The 21,747-nt window shown below is 44.8% G+C and overlaps 1 protein-coding gene across 1 annotated transcript in view; it reads left to right on the top strand.

Annotated features, from left to right (window-relative positions):
• The window catches only part of THADA (THADA armadillo repeat containing), a 906,435-nt gene that overhangs the window by 281,507 nt on the left and 603,181 nt on the right, over positions 1 to 21,747 (top strand).

The raw sequence follows: 21,747 nt of genomic DNA, 5'->3' as shown, positions 1-21,747 counted from the left end.
TGCACTGCAAAAACTCTTTTCCTCTTTTGTATTAATATGTTGATGAGTTTGTGCCACAAGTGGGGAGTTGGTGGTATCCACACCAACAAATATCATTGTATGGTGTTACAGAGCATTGTATTTAAATATGCCATAACAGTATGATGGGTAGACGTTTAAACTTGCTGATCCTTAAAGCTGAATCCCCTTTTTTCAACCATACAGTGACATTTCCATATATTTGCTGTGCAGAGTCACTATTATCAAAGTAAATATGGCTGAGGTTTAGGTCCTTGTGCAACACTGTGCTGTGAAAATATTAACGGAGATGCAGTGCTTAACGAAGATCTGTCACTTGTCATAAATATGAATATTTGTTTTTACCTGGGGTAAATCCCACTGTTCTCCTGAATCCGTCGCTGTTTTTCTCTTGTTTCTGCGCCTCTCCGTTCCTGAGATATGGCCCTGTATATAAATTTAGTTTCCTTAGTCAAGTGGGCGTAGTCCTGCTCACTTCTGTACAGGAGTCTTTTTGAAGGACATGCCCCATTGGCTAAAAAAAGACTAGATTTCTATTCAGGGCAATATCTCAGGAACGGAGAGGCGCAGGAACAAAAGAAAAACAGCGCCGGATTCAGGAGAACACCAGCATTTATACCGGGTAATACAGTCAGGTATTTATAGCAAGTCCAGGTAATAATACTGTGGAACAAAGGAGCGCAATAGGGTCTTACCCGGTAGGGAAAATATTAGACAAAAAAGGCGCATTCACCTATTTAGGTTGTGACAGTCACAATCCCTTTAAACAAGTGCAGTGATGGTAACAGCCGCAGCCCCGAGGTGTAAGATTGCGTAATTTCGCAATCCCTTCATTTTGAGACTTTTAAGTCCAATGTTTGCAATAAGTTATCACGTGTATCACTTTCCCAGGCCTTGACTTATCGGTAATAGTAGTTCAAGGGACACTTATGGAGCAGTTGAGCCACACTTGACATACTCTTTCATGTAGGTGTTCGCCTGGGTACAGGACCACTATGCTCATTTAAGGAAGAACAGCCTCAAAACATCCCCACCACCTTTTAGTCCTGCAAACCTGTATAAAATTGGGCATCTCCTTATGGCTGGCCGTGAGCACCAGTGACATGAGCCTTGAGTTGTTCTATTTAATCTTAGTCTAGGGCAGTGGTCCTCAACCTTTCTGATCTTGAGAGCCACATTCAGCTCTTATAGAGGGTTGCAAGCCACATTCAGCTCTTATAGAGGGTTGCAAGCCACATTCGACTTTGAGAGGGTTGTGAGCCACATCCAGCTCTGAGACGGGGTCGTGAGCCATATACAGCTCTGACAGCGGGTCGTGAGCCACATTCAGCTTTGAAAGAGGGTTGTAAGTCATATTCAGCTCTAAGAGAGGGATGTGAGCCACATTTAGCTCTGTTAGAGGGTCTTGAGCCACATTCAGCTCTGAGAGAGGGCCTTGAGCCACATTCAGCTCTGAGAGAGGGCCTTGAGCCACATTCAGCTCTGAGAGAGGGTCTTGAGCCACATTTATCTCTGAGACTGGGTCGTGAGCCACATCCAGCTCCTACCACCTCACAGTAGTGACATCCAGAGCCCCCACTGTGGGTATAATGACAGCCAAAGCTTTTCCATACAAATCACACCAAGGTAGTATACCAAGATCCAGGGATTCCTATCTTACCCCTATTCAGATCTGCTCTTCTATGTGTTGGTACTCACAAAAGTCACTATCTGCAGACCTGCTCTTCATAGCTATTTGCTAAACCTGGTGCTAATGCACTAAACTGGAAGATGACAGCGAGCCACACATCATGGGTAGGAAACCCCTGGTCTAGGACCAAATGAAATGATCATGTCCGTGCAAAAATACCACAGCGGGCAATTGTTTGACAATCACTCACTCACTCACATTTGCAGTTGTCTCAGACACAAAACAAGTACGGTAATCAATTGCAATTGGCCTTTTTTGGTTTTGTGAGTAAAACATTTGTTCCCCTGTAAAAATGGTTGTTTAACGAGAAATGTGACAACTGCAATGGCTGCCGGTTGCTCCATCAGGTTTTACTCTAAGTAGAGTTTTGCTGCATGTGTTACAGGATGCAGTGTATGATTGGAGGCTATGTCTGCTTTTCTTACCCCACATTAATCGCTAGAATGGGGGTCCGTCACTGGTAATGAAGGGGTGGTCTCATTTCACTTCTATGGGATTTTTTAAAAAAAAATTAACAAATTTGTACTACCCAAGTGAAGGAATTGGGTCATGCATATGAAGCCGCCTCACCATTCACAGCAGCAATGAAGGGAAGGGGTAAAGTCAGGTAGTGGGGCACCAACATCTATCGGACGTTTATGGCATTTCTTCAACCTGTGCACTGGACCCGCTCCCATCGCACCTCATCCCCAACATCACCGCAGTCCTCATCCCAGCCCTAACCCATCTCTTCAAACTATCACTAACAACTGGTGTATTCCCTTCATGCTTTAAACATGCTTCTATTACACCCATCCTCAAAAAGCCCTCCCTTGACCCATCCTCTGTGTCAAACTATCGCCCCATATCCCTTTTCCCTATGCTTTAAAACTACTAGAACAGCATGTCTATCTTGAACTGTCCTCATACCTCTCCTCCTGCTCCCTCTTTGACCAGCTACAATCTGGCTTCCGACCACATCATTCCACTGAAACTGCCCTAACTAAAGTCACTAATGACCTACTAACCGCCAAAGCCAAGCGACAGTACTCTATCCTCCTCCTCCTGGACCTGTCCTCTGCCTTCGACACAGTAGACCATTCCCTCCTACTACAGATTCTCTCATCTCTGGGCATCACAGCCTTGGCCCTATCTTGGATTTCTTCATATCTAACCGACCGAACTTTCAGCGTCTCCCATTCTCACCCCACTTCCTCATCTCGCCCCCTATCTGTTGGTGTCCCCCAAGGCTCAGTTCTTGGACCCCTGCTGTTCTCCATCTACACCTTCGGCCTGGGACAGCTCATAGAGTCCCACGGCTTCCAGTATCATCTCTATGCCGATGACACACAGATCTACCTCTCTGGACCTGACATTACCTCTCTACTAACCAAAATTCCACAATGTCTGTCTGCTATTTCATCCTTCTTCTCTGCGCGATTCCTAAAACTTAACATGGACAAAACAGAGATTATTGTCTTTCCTCCTCCCACTCATCTCCTCCAACAAGCCTTTCCATCAAACTCAAACATGGTTGCTTACTCTCCCCAGTCTCACAAGCACGTTGCCTTGGAGTAACCCTCGACTCTGCTCTATCCTTCAAGCCACACATCCAAGCCCTCTTCAACTCATGCCGATTACAACTCAAAAACATCTCCCGGATCCATGCTTTCCTTAACCAAGAATCAGCAAAAACACTAGTGCATACCCTCATCATCTCCCACCTCGACTACTGCAACTCTGGCCTCCCTTCCAACACTCTTGCACCCCTCCAATCTATCCTAAACTCTGCGGCCCGCTTAATCCACCTCTCCTCTCGCCACTCTGCCAATCCCTTCACTGACTTCCCATCACCCAACGACTCCAGTTCAAAACACTAACCATGACATACAAAGCCATCCACAACCTGTCTCCTCCTTACATCTGTGACCTAGTCTCCCGGTACCTACCTGCACGCAACCTCAGATCCTCACAAAGATCTCCTTCTTTGCTCCTCTCTTATCTCCTCTTCCAACAATCGCGTACAAGATTTCTCCCATGCATCCCCCATACTCCGGAACTCTCTACCTCAGCACATTAGACTCTCCCCTACTGTGGAAAGCTTCAAGAGGAACCTCAAGACCCACCTCTTCCAACAAGCCTACAACCTACAATAGCCCTCAGTCCAGTAGACCACTGCGCAACCAGCTCTGTCCTCACCTATTGTACCCTCACCCATTCCCTGTAGACTGTGAGCCTTCGCGGGCAGGGTCCTCTCTTCTCCTATACCAGTCTGTTTTGTACTGTTAATGATTGTTGTGCGTATACCCTCTTTCATTTGTAAAGCACCATGGAATAAATGGCGCTATAATAATAAATAATAATAATAATTTCTTGTGGATAAAGGTTCAAAATCAAAATGGTGATGGTTTCCTCACTAGAATAAGCTTGACCTAGCGATTATTGTAGGCAACATGAATTTTATTATTTAACCACATATATGCAGGAGAATGAACCTGTCAGGTCCAATATGCACCCAAAACCACGAGCAGTTCTGGGTGCATATTGCTAATCCCTGCATTTCTGTCCCAGTATTTTTAAAGATCCTTTATGATATGCTAATGAGCGCAGGGACTAGTCTCAGCGGCGTCATTTCCCCTGACTAGTCCGCCCTTTTAGCTATTCAATGCCCTTTGCCCAACGTAATCGGCGGTGACGCGCGTAGCTGTGTCCGTTGTTATCACCTCTCAGACGCCGGGCTTAGAGTCAGTGCACATGATCAGGATGCTGGGCACTTCCGGTCATGCACTAGACCTCTTTGATGCCGGGACGTGTACACCTGGCATCATAGTGCACATGATCAGGATGCTGGGCACTTCCGGTCATGCACTAGACCTCTTTGATGCCGGGACGTGTACACCTGGCATCATAGTGCACATGATCAGGATGCCGGGCACTTCCAGTCATGCGCACTAGACCTCTCTGAAGCCGGGACGTGTACACCTGGCTTCATAGTGCACATGATTAGATGTGCTGGGACTTCTGATCATGTGCACTGAGCCTAAACCCAGAGTCTGAGAGGCGGTGACATCGGACACAGGTACGTGTGTCACCACCAATGACGCTGGGCAATGGGCATTGAATAGCATGTTAGCACACCCACACAGACGTGCTAACATGCTAAGAGGGCGACCAGTCGGGGGGAACTAACGCTTTTGAGACTAGTACTGGCCTAATTAGCATATTATAAAGGATCTTTAGAAATACTTTTTCTAAACATCTCTTTATCTATACTACTAGATACAGGGACGGTTAGGCAGGGATTAGCAATATACACCCAGAACTGCTCGTGGCTCTGGGTGCATATTGCATCTGACAGGTTCCCATTAAAGGCCCCTATGCAAATAAAGGCACATATATACCACATGATTGTCATGAGTGAGAGTTCCTAGGATAATTATGCAGTCTAAAAAAGCTGCTGATTTCCCTGTTGGAACAAGCAAAATGCTCTTTATTGTGTGAAATTAACTTTCGGATTGCACAAAAGATCATTGTTCTCGGCAGCACATCATCATCTGTAAACGTGAAACAATGCCGCCGAGAACAATACCATCTTTTGTGCACAGAACAATCTATTGCAGTATGTTTATCAGCAGTCGTTAAACGTGTAAACGGACCTTTAGACTAAAGTTGGCTGAATTCACCTATATTGACTGTCAGGTTCGGCAGCGGCTCTCTTATAGAGGTTGTAAATGGCATCTTTAGTGAAGTAGAGTTGCAGCGCACAAGGCTAGGAGCGCTCCCCTTACTGTAACAGTATGTGACAGTGGGTGTGTGAGAGCGTTCGCAGGCCTTGTTCTTGTAAAGCTATTATAATCACTTTCTGTCTTGATAATTGAACCGCGGCCGTAATTGTTGCCCTACACTTAGGTTTCATATAGAGCTGACAGCAGTGGAGATCTTTCCATTTCATGTACGCCTCTGTACGTGTCACTGGCAGCGTGCGCTGTTGTATGTCGCATATTGAACCACTTTTCTTTACTTGTGCATGCTGTTATTATCTCACATTATGCTATTATTTACATTGACCTCGTTTATGTCTAGTTGCAGGTAAGTGCGTTTAGTGCTAAAGTAAATAATTGGAGACTTTCCGGTAATGATTTCTCATTACACTTGCATACATATTTCCTTCTTCAAATCTGTTCCTGGAAAGTCGTGAGACGTCTAGTAGGGGTTACTTGACGTCCACAACCCAAAATGACACCCTGCTCATATTCTGTTTTAGTTACTAACACATTCCCTAGTTCCTTTTAGGATTCAGTCTTAGGCCGGACATACACATTAAAGCGAGTCTGTCGCAGATTTCTGCAATGTACGGTAATCTTGAGATATCTTGCTGCAAGAGTAAGGGTACCTTCACACTTAGCGATGCAGCAGCGATCCGACCAGCGATCTGACCTGGTCAGGATCGCTGCTGCATCGCTACATGGTCGCTGGTGAGCTGTCAAACAGGCAGATCTCACCAGCGACCAGTGAACAGCCCCCAGCCAGCAGCGACGTGCAAGCGACGCTGCGCTTGCACGGAGCCGCCGTCTGGAAGCTGCGGAGACTGGTAACTAAGGTAAACATCGGGTATGGTTACCCGATGTTTACATTAGTTACCAGCGAACACCGCTTAGCTGTGTGTGCAGGGAGCAGGGAGCCGCGCACACTGAGCGCTGGCTCCTTGCTCTCCGAGCTGCTGTACACATCGGGTTAATTAACCCGATGTGTAATGCAGCTAAATGTGCAGAGAGCCGGAGCCGGCAGCACAGGCAGCGTGAGAGCTGCGGAGGCTGGTAACTAAGGTAAATATCGGGTAACCACCTTGGTTACCCGATGTTTATCTTGGTTACAAGCTTACCTCAGCTGTCAGATGCCGGCTCCTGCTCCCTGCTCGCTTCATTTGTCGCTCTCTCGCTGTCACACACAGCGATCTGTGTGTCACAGCGGGAGAGCGCCTTTGAAGAAAACGAACCAGGGCTGTGTGTAACGAGCAGCGATCTCACAGCAGGGGCCAGATCGCTGCTCAGTGTCACACACAGCGAGATCGCTAATGAGGTCACTGCTGCGTCACAAAAAGCGTGACTCAGCAGCGATCTCGGCAGCGATCTCGCTATGTGTGAAGCACCCCTTAGAACATTCAGCTCTGTCTTATCTCACAGCCTGTTTTTGCTTACCTGCAATGTTAGTATGGTATAAGCCTCTTATCTTTATTATTAGTGGGTCTCAGCAGCACGTGAGTTATAGTTTGACTCCACCCCCTTCTGTGACTATCCACTTCTGTTTATCGAAATGTGAATTGAAATCCTGCTGTGAACAGGGGGTGAGGGGCAGGCAGCTCTCAGAGTTTTGCTACATACAAAATCTACAATCTTTCACTGTTAGAATGGCTGCAGCCACTAATGAGTGATGCATCGTTGAACTCGGGGTCTCTTTGCCTACATCATGCTGCTCTCCGATGAGGTAGTAAAAACCTACTGACAGATTCCCTTTAAGTATCTCTCCATTGAACAGTGCTCTAGCCAACAACCATCTCAGCCAAGAACTCCTGTGTAGTGTTGAGCGGATGCGAACTGTAAAAGTCTGGATCCGAGCGGTTTCAGGGTCCGATCCGGGTCCGACCTGAACCCGGGAATCCGGCTGCACGATCCGTGTTCGGGGTTTTTTTTTTTTTCACTCACTCACTCTCTCTCTCACTCACTCTCTCACTCTCACTCTCACTCACTCTCACTCTCTCTCTCGTCCCGGATCCGCTCCCCTATTGACTTACATTGCTCCGGATCGGATCCGGACTTCTAGGGCAACCCGTGACGGATCTGCCGGACCCGGATTATTAGCAATCCGCTCAACTCGACTCCTGTGTTCACTAGGAGAAAGCCAACGTATGACACTTCCCGGCGGCTTATCTCCAGGAGTACATTGCAATCAGCAGTTCCAAATTGGAGATATGTGATCGTCATCTCTCTCGAACATCAGTTAACTGGCCACCTCATACACATTACATCTTCATCTGAACCCATATATAGATCGATGGGTTCAGATGACGTTAGTCTAATGTGGATGTGGCTTTATGGCTAACTGCACGTTGCGTTGCACCTACTTGTGAGCATATACATTTCATATGTCAAACTGTGGCCAGGGTCTTGATGGATGCTATGACATTAGTCCTCCAAAGGGTCCCACGGGAAAAACAAAGTATACCACACAGTTCCAAATAAATAATATCTCCTCACCGTGCATATGTAGATTTCCAGACTGAATTCTTATTGTGAAGAATTCCAGTCAAAAACCTTTTTTTGAAATGGCCCTATGTATAGGAAATAGCAATATGTGTCACTTTGCTGTACAGCTAAACAGTGGTGAGATGTATTGTGTCAAGATAGAGGCCAAAATGACTCTTTTGGCCTCCATCTGGTAAATTGAGGCCTATGAAATAATTAATGTATACACCAGGAATTTTTTCCAAATGTGCACATAGAACATAGTGTACAATGTGCTTTTAGCCTAAGCTGTGTAACAACATATGTGAAAGCTGTAAAATTCTAGAAAAAGTGTCATGATGTGACTGCAAGATAGCGAGGGACCTGGGGTTCCTATACTGTCCCTGACTCTACAGGACCATAGGCTATTCCTGACCTCTGGATTACCCCTGAAGGTGGAGACACCGGAGTCCCGTGCCTTACTATTCCCTTGACCAGATCTACTCTGTTAATTATCTCCCCTCCCCAGGGAAGGAAGGTGGTGGGGTGTGATTAAAACACAGATAAAAACAGATAGGGGAAAACCAAAACTTGGACATGCAAACTCACATGAATCAACAGTAAGAGGCAAAGGAGAAAAGCAAGATCAGGAAGGCAGCAACAAAAAGACAACAAAGGTTAACACCACAACCGCTCACTGTAATGATACACAACAACCACCAGTAAGTCTGAATCACAACACCTCACCAGACCAGTATAGGTAAGCTATAGCTGGCATTAATGGAATAGTCAAGCCAGCATATATAGGAGGAGAGCGAATGTAACTGGCTCCTCCACAGTATAGGATCAAAGGGAATAACTCTTGCTAACCTGCCTGAATTTGTGGGTAAAGGCCCGCGTCTCAGTGCGCTGATCACAGACGTCAGAGAAGTTAGCAGGTAGAGTGCCAGTCTCTGTAGTTTCCAAAGATCCTGATGCCGCCATGACCGTTGTCTGCAAAAATCTCCTTGTAACAAAAGTGGATACGGTAGTAATTATTATAATCAATACAACCTCTTTTACATCTTCCATAGGGTCACTAAACTTTCTCGGCCTGCTAATGGTAATTTTGAGTGGTCGTCATTCAAATACACCGCCTCCGTACCTCCCATTTGGGATACAGTCGACAAAGGGTTGAGGTGCCAACTATTCTGGTTGTCACTCAAGTTCAAAATAACTAAGACTCCCCAATTGGCTTTATTGAACAGAGCAAGCTCCACGGCTCCTTCAGACAGTTAATCGGAGGTGGTGCCCCACTGATCTGACATTGTTGACCTATCCTATGGAAAACGCCTTTAAGAAGCATTAAAATGTCACTTTGGCTTTAGTCCTAGGTTTTATATCAGTTTCACCATTCTAGGAGTGAGGTGCAATGGACATTTGCTGTTAAAACGATACATTTTCCCTTTTTTTGACCCTCCAGAAGGGGTCCAGATAAGTAACTCTTGAACATTACGTCTATTCTTTCTGACACATTGTTCAGCTTCCCCGAGCCTTCTGCCCGAGATAAGGTACAACAAAGACGTCGGGTTGTATTAAACAAAGATTTATTGTTCCAATTAAAACATAATTTTCTGGCTGCCAAACAAAATCCTATCTCGGTAAGAGTAGATTGCTATTCTAGGTATCGTAAAACTGGAATTCGCCAAGGTCGGGAACTTTTCTCACCATCAATACTCCTGCGCTAATCACATGTGACAATGGTTTTTAAGTTCGCCTGTTGAGCTGCATTTTTCAAAATATCAAATAAGCTTTGTACCATGATAACCGCTGAGTAACAGCTGTATCCATTATTCCGCACTCTGCCTCCATATTGAACTTGATAGAATATATCTCAAATTTCAGCTATTTTTTTTTGCAACTGCAAGACTTTTGGATTTCTTGATGTTGGAGGACAGATAACGAAAGAGCAACGAAAAATAAACTATCCTAAGTGCACTTCACTGCCGGGACCCTTACATTACCTGTGACAGATGGAAAGTTAGCCCTAGGAAAAAGCACCCCAGACCGGTCTATATTTTTTCCTGCACAGCACCGCAACCCATATGTTTTTGGAATTGTTGAAAGTCTTTTTCGAAAGACATTACGCCAGTGTTAATGTAGACAGTTTGTAATGGCCACTAAACTCAAAGCTGGAGGCAATAAACACATGATCCATTGACAATAGACAATGAAAATATCTCCGCTCAAGACATAGTGACTTCTGCCCATGATACAGAGCATGCCCAATGCCATGCAAATCAGTAGAATGTCTGCTTACGTTGAGGTGACTTTCAGACCACGTTACAACATGTAGACCTAAAAGTCCATAAAACTGGAGGCAGATTTTGTAAGGTCATGACATTAACATTAGGCAATGGAGTCACCTAAGCTCAACCTACCCTTCTCTACAAAGTGACCTCTGTCCATGACACAACATAAATACAACAATCTGCTGTAAAAGTCCAATCCATTGATTTTCCTATGTTCAAGGGCCTTAGTAGCATGCCCACAACACTTGTACACGACAATACGTCTTCTTGCCTTCCATTGTCTTAGGGGTACTTTGCACACTACGACATCGCAGGTGCGATGTCGGTGGGGTCAAATTGAAAGTGACGCACATCCGGCATCGCAGGCGACATCGCAGTGTGTAAAACCTAGATGATACGATTAACGAGCGCAAAAGCGTCGTAATCGTATCATCGGTGTAGCGTCGGCGTAATCCATAATTACGCTGACGTGATGGTCCGATGTTGTTCCTCGCTCCAGCAGCAGCACACATCGCTGTGTGTGAAGCCGCAGGAGCGAGGAACATCTCCTACCGGCATCACCGCGGCTCTCGTAGGATATGCGGAAGGGAGAAGGTGGGCGGGATGTGTACATCCCGCTCATCTCCACCCCTCCGCTCCTATTGGCCGCCTGCCGTGTGACGTCGCAGTGACGCCGTACGACCCGCCCCCTTAATAAGGAAGCGGGTCGCCGGCCAGAGCAACGTCCCAGGACAGGTGAGTCCATGTGAAGCTGCCGTAGCGATAATGTTCGCTACGGCAGCTATCACAAGGATATCGCAGCTGCGACTGGGGCGGGGACTATCGCGCTCGGCATCGCAGCATCGGCTTGCAATGTCGCAGCGTGCAAAGTACCCCTTAGCCTGCCTAAATTTTTTGGCCAAGACAATAGGTCTTCTTGCGTTCCATTGCCTTTCAGAGTATGCCCAATTTTTTTGGACAAGACAATAGGTCTTCTTGCGTTCCATTGCCTTGAAGATCACGTCCAAATTTTTCGGACAACACAATAGGTCTTCTTGCATTCCACTGCCTTTAAAAGCATGCCCAAGTTTTTCGGCCAAGACAGTAGTTTTTCTTGTGTTCAATTGGCTTTAAAAGCATGCCTAATTTTTTTGTCCAAGACAATAGGTCTTCTTGCTTTCCTTTGGATTTAAGAACATGCCCAAATTTTTTGGACAAGACAATAGGTCTTCTTGTGTTCCATTCCCTGTAAGAGCATGCATACATTTTTCAACCAATACAATATATCTTCTTGTATTCCATTGCCTGTAAAAGCATGCCCAAATTTTTCGGCCAAGAAAATAGGTCTTCTTGCTTTCTGGTGCGTTTAGGAGCATGCCCACAACACTTAGCCATTGGAGTCTGTAAAGCTGGAAGCAGATAATGCAGAATCGTAGCATTGGGCGATGGAGACAGTGAAGCTTCTCCTCTCCTAGCAGTTGTTCTGTAGTACCTGGTAGCGGCTGTTACAAATTGATTTGGGCTGCAAATTGCAGCTTTGTTCAACGTGTTTACTGATCTTCTATTAATAATATATATATAATATAATATAATTTTATATATATATAATATAATTAATATTTTGTTAGTGGATATCTCCCTTAAAGGGAAGCTGTCAGGTCCCCTAGGCCCTCCAACCCAACAGCATTCATATCTGTGTGACAACATTTTCTGCTTAACCAACCTTGTCTAATGTTATTCACTAAAATAAAAAAAGATCTATACATTTTGTTGTTTCTATGCTAATTAAGCTTTTGACTACTCGATAGGGAGTTCGTTTCACCAGACTAGTCAGCTCTCTTTCTGTGGGTGTGATAACAACATGTTTTCCAAGTACCGGCGTCACTACCAGCTCCTGGAAATTTGCGCATGCTTGCGGATTTTTTCACTCACATTGAGCCTCTTCTGAAGCCGGATGTGCGCGGGAATTTTCAAATACAGATATGATTCTGCTGGGTTGGAGGGCATAGGGGACCTGACAGGTTCCCTTTAACTTCAGTTGATAGAAGAGTTGAACGCAATCTATGTCCTGAATTGTGCGGGGACACCACGTGGCTTCAAAATATGATTTAGACAATTAAAGGGAACCAAACATCAGGATTTTGGTATATAAGGTAAAGCCAGTGCAGCACTGGTACTATCAGGCACAGTGTGTACATACCATTAGTGGGCAGCTCGGATGTTTAGGCTGTGAAATCCAAGTTTATAAAGTTTGAAAATTCATCCACTTTTTGATTGACGTGTGCACCTCTGCCGATAATATCCGGGCGGGTTATGCATATGATTCTCGCCCCCTGTTCCTCCCTCTCTCTGGCTGTATGTAAATTTCTCTATTCAGAAACACGGCGTCGGAGTTGGCGCCTGCGCATAGCGCTTATCTTTGGCGCCGTGTTTCTGAAGCCCACAGTACCTAGTATTGTGCATGAGAGGGCGGCGCATGCGCCCTCGCTTCTTCAGATCTCGTTGTGACCGCGGGAGCGCACGCGGTCATAACAGGACTGGAGAACAGCTGATCTTACCCCGATTAGCTGCAGCAGACGATGTCGTAGCAGACGTCTGCTGCAGCTAATCGGGGTAAGATCAGCTGTTCTCCAGTCCTGTTGTGACGCAACGCGCTCCCGCGGTCACAACGAGATCTGAAGAAGCGAGGGCGCATGCGCCGCCCTCTCATGCACAATACTAGGTACTTCGGGCTTCAGAAACACGGCGCTGGAGATGAGCGCTATGCTCAGGCGACAACTCCGACACCGTGTAACTGAAGATTAGAAATTTACATACGGCCAGAGAGTTAGAGGAACAGGCGTGGGGTGGGGGGGTGGGGCAGGAATCATGTGCATAACCCGCCCGGACATTTTCAGCAGAGGTGCACACGTCAATCAAAAAGTGGATGAATTTTCAAACTTTATAAACTTGGATTTCACAGCCTAAACATCCGAGCTGCCCAGTGCCCACTAATGGTATGTACAGCCTGTGCCTGATAGTGCCAGTACTGCACTGGCTTTACCTTATATACCAAAATCCTGATGTTTGGTTCCTCTCTCTGAGTCTTCTTGGAGATATTCGCTCACTTCCCCTTCTTTGTGCTCCTTGTGTCTTCTTTAGAGCTTAGTGGGATTGACTAAGTGCTCATCCCATCCATTCCTTACACTAAGGCCCAGTTCAGGTCTGCCAGGGCCATGTATCCTGCTCGGTGCATAGACGCGTAACCAATCTAGGGTGGTCAGGGGTCACCATCTTCCTCTTCCCTAGTCACATGCTTTATCTGTCACTGTACTCATGGTACTACCCTATACCTAGCATGATACATTCCAGTGTCCATGTGTCACAGTCTGATTCACGGATCAGCTATGGCTCTTCCGCCTCAAACTCAACAGCCTCATAGGCATATATGAAGCTCTCAATTTTGAGTCAAGATACCCATGGCTAATCCGTACATCGCAATCTGTATTCTGATCACATGACATGAATGTGTAAATTCAATCTACGTTTTATAGGATCCCAGTTTTTCTTATCTAACTCCACTTTCCCAATCGACTAGATAAGAGACGTGTCTTTTCCTAACCAGTTTATATGACTTTGATATTTCTTTAACTAAAATACTAATTGAGTTGCAACTGATGTTCCCACTGTACAGCAACTTTTTTTGTTAAAAAATCTGAATTTACCCCCCCTTGAGAAGCCAAACCCACAACCTGGAATTGATGCCTCCATTGTTTGCAGGGCCAAAAGTGACTTCACTTATTTGCCGTGCTGTGACTTGCGCTGGCGCTTGTCTGTGTATCGTGGCATAATATCCTAAACCAACAGGGTGATAATGTTTGGTGGAAGAACAGGTATTTGTTCATGCAGTACTTATAAGATTTTTATTTGCTTAGTTAACACTTTCTATTATATAACGGCATAAAATGGCATCTGGCATGTCCCGTTTCCTGTTATGAAAGATTTCCTTTTGAAGGCTCGTCGTCTACAGCCTTCAGGTTATTACTTAGCTGTGTATTGAGAAGGAGTGAAAGACGGACTTAGAGCCTAAACCATGGCTTTTGTTAACCCATAGTTGGTTTATACAAGGATACGTCGTCTGTACATGTTTGGGACGAAGGATCGACAATTTAGAGGCGCATGTAACCAGGGTCAGGACTCATTGCATCTCTTCTAGGATAACCATACACCAAAAGCTTCCATATTGTTTAGGTGATGACTGTTCGATGGCTTTGTAGTTTCAGAAAAGTGCAGAAATAAGACAGTCTTATAGTACACTAGCAGAGTTATGTTGAAGAAATTTGACATAATTTTGCATTGGCAAAGATTGTTCATTGAAGAGGTAGGATGGTGTGACGCCTGCCTGGAGCCACGGACTCAGGATTGGTGAAACAGGTGAATAGAGGCAACCGCCCACAAAGCGGGAACCTGGACCCCACAACCCTTTAAGCCATATACAGGAATTTGGAATTACGACAGGGCCCAGGTGATCTCTGCCGACAAAAGATTGCAGCCCTGAGAAGAGCAGTAACTAGGTAGGGTCAAATCCAGAAGGTAGAACAGGGACAAAAATCGTCAGGACGGAAAGTGGCCAGATATCAGGCTAAGGGTCAAAACCGGTACTAGCAGCGAAGTACAGAAACGGCAGGCAGAAGAGTGGTTGGGTAAACCAGCTAAGGGTCAAAACCGGAATTAGCAGCGAAGTACAGAAACGGCAGGCAGAAGAGTGGTCAGGTAATCAAGCTAATTTCAATATATTGAAATACAAACAAACAGCAAGGCACCAGAGATTAGTAGGGATTTACAGAACTAGATCTGGCACCTGCGAGTAGAAGGGAGAAAGCATAAATGGGGTGTGGTGCCTTCCCATTGGCCCCAGCTGAAAGGTAGCTACTCAGCCGGAAGGCACACACCACCACAGTCAACCAGTGGTACTGCAGGTCCTGGTGAAACCCAGCCTAATAGATGAGCGGAGCCTGCGCCCAGCAGAGGCACTGACTGCTTCCTCATCCCCAGCGCTACCCACAGTGGTGATGCGGCGGCGTCTGGTGATTGAAGCAGAAGTTGACTCCGGTGGAGACGTGACAGATGAATAACCAATTTCTACACACTGTATTAATTAGATGAATCCTCTGACAATTAGCTGCTCCAACCGGGACCCCAGTAATAAGCCTTGGAGAACCTGTTAGTGACTGTACAATTTCCGTGCGGCACCCCCGCAGGAGAAATGATGCATTGCACAGTTTCCATTCTATTTGAAATATATGTGCCGTCCTTGTCTTCCAGTGGGTGAGACATCTACTGTAGCCTTTCTTCTCATTAGGGGGCCCTGAATGAGGGGCTCTTATTTACATTGCACATTTCCTATTGGATTATTTCAAATAGAATTTGTAAAGATAACAACATCCATAACACTTATGTGCAAGGGAATAAAGGGAATAAAGATAAGTGAACCAAAGGTTCGGTGTTCATACCAAGCACAGACTTTACAAAATAAACAGGATTTGGGTACTTTACGTATAAACACCACTCGTGAGAGCATTGCTGTGCTTGGGTTCGCTCGGTGCTCGGCCCAGTGTGAGCCGCTTACAGTGTTTGTTTGGCTCACACTGGGGGTAACAACAATGTGATCGGATGTAGTGTGCACCAAATAAAAGTGGAAAAACGCCGCCTACCCTACCCCAGAAGTGATCTGTTTATGGCTGGCGGCATGGGGGTGGAGACCCAAACTGCCCAATTAGTGACTCCCATTGGGGTTCAGGTCAAGTCCGGGTCCCAAACCAAACTTTATCTAAAGTCCAACTGAACCCGCCGAACTGAACTTCCACGGGTCCCCGCGTCCGCTCATCTTTAGTAGGCAAGGAAATATGAGTCTCTAGTCATCAATAAAACTATGCCAAATACTTGTATACGTATCTCCTGATAATACTTAACACTATCTTGTGACCCTTTGTCTAATTCTTTTCTGTTTTTTCTACACTCTTGCATTGACCCATGAGTGCACTGAATGTCTCGACTTCCCACTAATATACTATTAAACTTTCACCATAAACTGTGTGAGGGGCAAGCTTTAGTTTCTATCGGCACCTCATTAGGGTACATATAACTTTTTGATTAACGTTCAATCCATTTTTTGTACGGCAAAGAGACCGAAAAATATAAATTCTGGTATTTAATTTTGATTTATTTTTTTCATGTTCATTGTGCAGGAAAAAAACACAATGGGCTTGATTCCTCGAAACTTTTACACCAGAATTCTGGCATAGTTAACTTTGAAAAGTTGGAAGACTTTCGTCAAATTTTGTGACTTATTGCCTCCTCACGCTATTTTTGCCCAGGTCTAACAAATTGTATTGTGATCTATAATGTATTTAAGTCTTTTTTTCTGTCCAATCGTTTAGATGCTATGGTTGCTAGTAAACACGCCATCTAAGGGGGTTAAACTTCCGTGATTGGAGCCAGTTTCTTTAGTTGCAGTTACCTGTATAACACAGCCAGCACCCAAAAATTACAGAGCAACTCTGGGGTCTGCTTCTTAAGCGGGCTATACATGCTACGATATCGTTAATGAATTATCGTCGGGGTCACGTTGTTTGTGACGCACATCCGGCGTCATTAACGAGATCGCAGCATGTAACACTTAAGAGGGATCTTAAACGATCGCAAAAGAGGGCAAAATCGTTTGCCGTGGAGAGGTCGTCCTGAAACAAAAAATCGTTTTCAGGATGTTAGCGATGTTGTTCCTCGTTCCTGTGGCAGCACACATCGCTGTGTGCGACACCGCAGGAGCGACGAACATCTCCTTCCCTGCGTCCACCGGCAATGCGGAAGGAAGGAGGTGGGTGGGATGTTTACGTTCCACTTATCTCCGCCCCTCCGCTTCTATTGGACGGCTGCCGTGTGACGTCGCTGTGAAAAGGAAAGAAAGGAGGCGGATCACCGGCCAGAGCGACGTCACAGAGCAGGTATGTGCGTGTGACGCTGCCGTAGCAATAATGTTCGCTACGGCAGCGATCACACAATATTGCATGTACGACAGGGGCAGGTGCTATCGCGCTCGACATTGCTAGCCAATGCTAGCGATGTCGCAGTGTGTAAACCCCGCTTTACTCTTACACCGACATGACTTGCATGTATGTCCCATGTTGGGAATGGTTAACAAGGGAGCTCATAGAGTAGATGATGGACGGCATCAGTCGGCAGTCGGAAGCATTCATCATAGCTATCCAGTGAAGAATGTGTATGTTAAACTCATATTTGTTTCTCACCATGGGAGCCTTTGGGCTACGGGTCACTTCCATCAGAGGCTTTTGGCAGATATATACAGTTTAAACATGAGGTCTTTAAATATAAGCCAAAAGAAAAGTTAAAAAGTGAACACATGTACTTGTGTGTGTCTGTGTGTGTATATGTGTGTGTGTATATATATATATATATATATATATATATATATATGTATATGTATATGTATATATATATATATATATATATATATATATATATATATGTATATGTATATGTATATATATATGTATATGTATATGTATATATATATATATATATATATATATGTATATATATATATATATATATATATGTATATGTATATATATATATATGTATATATATATATATATATGTATGTGTATGTATGTACATATATAATTGTGTGTGTGTGTATGTATATATATGATATGTGTGTGTGTATATGTTGTTGTAGAAGCATGTAGCGTAGTATATCTCCATTTGTTCTCATGACTGGAGTCAGCAGGGTTCTGGTCCTCGTATATATAATATGGTCCATTTGCATTCTGTCTACAGACGCAGAGGTAGCTCAGCTGATTCCTTTTTGGTTGTCGTACAATTTCTACATTGAGATGGTCTCGGAGTTCATTGACTTTTTACACAAAGCTGCCATTGTACTTATATTTGTTGGGAGAATCTACAAATCACAAAATCAAAGGACATCTGATGTCGGAAAGTGACTGATCATGCAGATTATCACGTACTCCCAACAGACTGTAAATCGGGTGTTTTTCTAATCCGCAGATGAAGTTATTATTTGTTGAGTTTAGCCGCGTATAGAATTATATATGGAGGGAGTGCATGAATGGACAATGTATATTTTATAGCCCCTCGTCCATTGCAGCACATTGTCAGTAGATGGCCCCCTAAAGGAGTTCATTCTTGCTTCACGTTGCAGTAATTTGTCCTTTCCTCTGCATAATTATAACTGGATATTAAAGATGGGGAATAAAAAATTATTATATAATTGTGCTACATATCGTGTAAGTTTACAGATAGTAAAGGCCCCCATACACGGTAGACGTACATCTTCGATATGAATAGATTTGGCTCACAGTCTATATCACATATGGCAAACTCTGACCAGCTAGCCAAATCTGGACCACACTCTGATTTTATTTTGTCCACGATGCCAGTCGCCCATTATTCTGTATGGAGGGCTATGTGGGGCCCATAACTCTATATGGAGGGATATGTGGGGCCCATAACTCTATATGGAGGGATATGTGGGGCCCATTATTCTGTATGGATGGCTATGTGGGGCCCATAACTCTATATGGAGGGCTATGTGGGGCCCATTATTCTGTATGGAGGGCTATGTGGGGCCCATAACTCTATATGGAGGGATATGTGGGGCCCATTATTCTGTATGGAGGGCTATGTGGGGCCCATAACTCTATATGGAGGGATATGTGGGGCCCATTATTCTGTATTGAGGGATATGTGGGGCCCATAACTCTATATGGAGGGATATGTGGGGCCCATTATTCTGTATGGAGGGATATGTGGGGCCCATAACTCTATATGGAGGACTATGTGGGGCCCATTAATCTATATGAAGGGATATGGGAGGCCCATTATTCTGTATGGAGGGCTATGTGGGGCCCATTATTCAGTATGGAGGGCTATATGGGGCCCATTAATTTATATGGAGGGCTATGTGGGGCCCGTTATTCAGTATGGAGGACTATGTGGGGCACATTATTCTGTATGGAGGACTACTGTATGTGGGGCCAATTATTCTGCATGGCGGGTTATGTGGGGCCCATTATTCTGTATGGAGGACTATGTGGGGCCCATAACTCTATATGGAGGGATATGTGGGGCCCATTATTCTGTATGGAGGGCTATGTGGGGCCCATAACTCTATATGGAGGGATATGTGGGGCCCATTATTCTGTATGGAGGGATATGTGGGGCCCATAACTCTATATGGAGGGATATGTGGGGCCCATAACTATATGGAGGGATATGTGGGGCCCATTATTCTGTATGGAGGGCTATGTGGGGCCCATAACTCTATATGGAGGGCTATGTGGGGCCCATTATTCTGTATTGAGGGATATGTGGGGCCCATAACTCTATATGGAGGGATATGTGGGGCCCATTATTCTGTATGGAGGGATATGTGGGGCCCATTATTCTGTATGGAGGGATATGTGGGGCCCATAACTCTATATGGAGGACTATGTGGGGCCCATTAATCTATATGAAGGGATATGTGAGGCCCATTATTCTGTATGGAGGGCTATGTGGGGCCCATTATTCATTATGGGCCCCACATTACATTTTTTGGTCACCACAAATTTTGCACACAAATGCAATATTACAGGCGATCAAAACGTAGCATCTGCGCAAAAATGGTACAGATAAAAATGGCAGCTCGAGACACAAAACATAAGCCGTCACTGAGCCATATATCCAGAAAAATAACACTACGGGTCGCGGAAAATGGAGTAAAATGTACACCACTTTTTTCGGACAAACTTCTGATTTTTTTTAACCCCTTCGATAAAAGTAAACCTATACATGTTTGGTGTCTACAAACTCTCACTGACCTGAGGCATCACACACACACATCAGTTTTACCATATAGTGAACACTGAATAAAATATCTCAAAAACAATAGTGCAATCGTATTTTTTTTGCAATTTTTCCGCATTTGGAATTTTTTTTGCCATTTTCCAGTACACTATATAGTAAAACTCATGGTTTCATTTAAAAGTACAGCTTGATCCACAAAAAATGAGCTTTCGCATGACCATATTGACTGAAAAATAAAAAAGTTACGTCTCTTGGAAGAAGAATGGTGAAAAAAAAACCTGAAAGCACAAAATCGGCCGGTCGTGAATGGGTTAATGATGCCAAAAGCCCATAATTCTGGTATGAAGACATCAGATGCATTCATTGTAAACTGTAAAATGATGAAAACAACAGTGAAAATATTCTGTAAGTTCCTTCAGCCTAAAAAAAACAAAAAACAGTTACGGACTCCTCCAGGACAAAAAAGTGCCCTATTTTTCCTGACCTGTCCTGTAATTTCTGGACAGTTGGCAATCCCAACTGAGACCTCCAACAATATGAAAAAAAAAATGAGATTGGAAATTTTATGACACAAGCCTTCATTAATTTTCTATTAGAATGCCAGAATAAATGAGCTTTGTATTTGGTATCCCGGCAGTCCCATAGAAAATGAAAGAACCCTATTCATTCAATTGAAGGGGGACCTAGAGAGGGGACCTAACTTGTCAGACCCCCACCAATCCTCAACCGGTCTCTAGGATAGTTGGAAATATCCCTTTAAGGAAGACCTTTCACTTGTCATAAATACATTTGCTTGTGTTTTTTTACCAGATGTAAATGCCACTGTTCTCTTGAATTTGGTGCTGTTTTTCATTTGTTCCTGTACTGTCCAGTTCCTGAGATATAGCGCCTTCTACCTTGTATGTAAGTGTAGTTTATTTAAAGGGACTCTGCCAGCAGATTTCTGCAATGTAACCTTAATAAGACAGCCTGCTGCAAGTGTTAAAACAGAGACATCAGCCCTGTGTTTCTTATCCATCTTTTTTTTGTTTACCTGTAATGTTAAGGCCACTTCACACATAACGAGATCGTAAACGAGATCGTTACTACGTCACAGTTTCTGTGACGCAAGAACGACTTCAATTGCGATCTCGTCACGTTTGACACGTACCAACGATTCACCCCCTGCTGCGAAATCGCTGATCGATGCCGAACAGCTTGGGCCATTTTTGGCTCGTTGGAGTCCTGCTGGGCTGCATGAATCTGTATGTTTGACACCCTATTAACGATGTCGTTGACGACCTAGATGAGATGCACGAAGGCGTGTTGTTGCGTCCCCGTTTCCACGCCCCTTCTGCACCCATTGGTTAGCTCCAGGTGCAGGTGCGGCTTCGATCCGAAAAACACACCAACAAAGCGACCGGGTACAATGGACGAAGGAATCAGGGTGGAGACGCAGGTTCTATCTCAAAGCAAAGCGCAAAAGAAGTGACAAAGGGTGACGCAATCCAAAATTTAACCAATAGATACGCCCCCTGCATGCCCAATCAGAACGCAGTATTGGACACCAATCAGAGCGGAGGGTGTGGAAAAGGCGCCGCCCGCCCGGCCGCCCAATCAGAACGCAGTATTGGCCGCCAATGAAAGCGGAGGGGGGTATGGAAAAGGCGACGCAAATGCACGCCTACGTGACTCACTGCATTTTACTACGCCCCTAATGGGA

This window comes from Anomaloglossus baeobatrachus, chromosome 3 (assembly GCF_048569485.1).
Source record: "Anomaloglossus baeobatrachus isolate aAnoBae1 chromosome 3, aAnoBae1.hap1, whole genome shotgun sequence".
Classification (NCBI taxonomy): domain Eukaryota; kingdom Metazoa; phylum Chordata; class Amphibia; order Anura; family Aromobatidae; genus Anomaloglossus; species Anomaloglossus baeobatrachus.
Note: the sequence above shows the minus strand (reverse complement) of the source record. Positions and strands in the feature narration are given on the sequence as shown.